Source organism: Cystoisospora suis, assembly GCF_002600585.1.
Source record: "Cystoisospora suis strain Wien I chromosome Unknown contig_1548, whole genome shotgun sequence".
In the NCBI taxonomy this organism is placed as follows: domain Eukaryota; phylum Apicomplexa; class Conoidasida; order Eucoccidiorida; family Sarcocystidae; genus Cystoisospora; species Cystoisospora suis.
In genome coordinates this window covers 600-2,419 of record NW_027154348.1, presented here as the reverse complement: position 1 = coordinate 2,419, position 1,820 = coordinate 600, and positions in this window count along the sequence as shown.

Sequence of the window (1,820 nt, the reverse complement as noted above, 5' to 3'; positions counted from 1 at the left end):
CTCAGTGGCAGCCAGCGATCATCGGGAGCAAGGGCGGAACTCCGATCGTCCCCGGGATTAGTTTCTTTTATCACAATAGTCACTATTTTTCTACTCTCTGTGGTGTGCTGGGGTCATCTGACGTGAAACGGTAGCCGTTGTCGCACCTCCGAGCACTGGCGAACCATAGCGCGTTGCTGCCGCTGTCGTGCGCGCGGGCAGCACAAGTGGCGCCGTGACCCGGGAACGTCCCGGCGGGGAAAATTCTTCCAGTGTAGGACAAGCATAACGGCAGTCGCTAAAACGCTCTCAGTGACAGCTCCGTTTCGCTACGCGTGTGGTATTTCATTTTTCCTAGCCGTGTTTTCTCGGTGTTCCAGCTGCCGAGGACCAATTCAGCCGAGTGCCAGGAACGGCGGAGCGTACGCCGATGCGAGCCGCGATGTCAGGAATGAGAGAGGACATTCTGGGAGGCCCGCAGTCGGGCGCTGACCTACCCAGCGGTCCAGGCTCAGCCGGAGCTCCACCCGTGTTCGTCGAGATGGGCCAGGTCCACGGGATGTCGCAGCCCAGCACGGCTGCCATACCGCCGACCGACGCACCACCACCAGCGGCCGGAGCTACACCGGCCCCAGCGGCGAATCTGAAGGCCTTCAAGGAGATCAAGCCTCCCCTGTCAGGGTTTTGATACTCTGACCCTTAATCTAGCAACGACTCCCAACCGTTCGTCAGGCTATGTGCCCTTAAAAGCGTCTGTGGTGGGGTTAAGTCAGAAAGGACAACTCGTGTGAGATTCCTTCTCGTGTAGTTGTAGGGTGTAACCACCAGGAGAGGACCTAAGGAGGAGCAAGGACTCGGGTTAAGCGGTAATCCAAGTCCGGTCTGTACGAAAGTCAAGGCGAGACTAGCCCCTTAGGTTTTATCTTGAGGATAGGGGAAAAGAATAATGTTTCAAACCTTTCGGAGGGACTCAGCATCCGAGAAAGCCCTTTTTTTCGAATATAAGGCAATCGTCAGGTTTGAGTTCGCGGGCCTAGTGCCTTGTGAGTCAGAAGACAACGGGCAACCAGCGTGAACCCGACAAGTCCAGGGAGAAAAGCGGCCCACGCCGATAATTAGCGACGCAAAAGACGAAGGGAGGAGGAGAACAAGAAGAAGCGGGAAAAGAAAAGGGAAAGAGAAGAAGAATATCTAAGGAGAAGTTGTAGAAGAAAAAAGGAAGAAAGAGGGTGTGTAAGCACGTCCAAGTTGTGTTTGTCTATTGATCGAGATGCGTACACGCGCGGAAGAGAAGTCCGGGTGCACGCGTTCGTGATCATGTTTCGGAGAAGGCGCCTGAGGAACGTGAAACTCATGTGTGCGTGAGCGACAGTTACTTCTGGAAGTGCAGACATCCGTGAAACTGATGTCTACTACGGTTTTTCAACCTGTTGGCCCGGAAACTCTCAGTTAGAGTTCGTCCCAGTCAGTTTTGCATGAGGCAAGCAGCCTCGATTGATTGACTGGTGGTAGGTCGTCGCCGATCAGGGAGTGCTATCAAGCAGAACGGGCAGGTTAAGGTTTTCAGGGCCCAAACGAAGTGTAGGGAAGTGCGTTCGGCCGTTGAAGGCTCGGCCATAGCGCCGAAGTGGTAGTGAATCATCACAATTGGCGGGGCTGGAGCCCCTTAGTGTCGGGATTTTGCAATCCTGCCTCGATTGCCACGAAATAGTGCATTATTCTTACCAAGATGGCGATTGTAAACCGTACGGAGGAAAGGCAGTGTCAGAGTTTTAACACCCTGACCCTTAATCTAGTAGTGTGCCACAGTTCTCAAGATTTAGGCTCCGTGCTACAGGTTC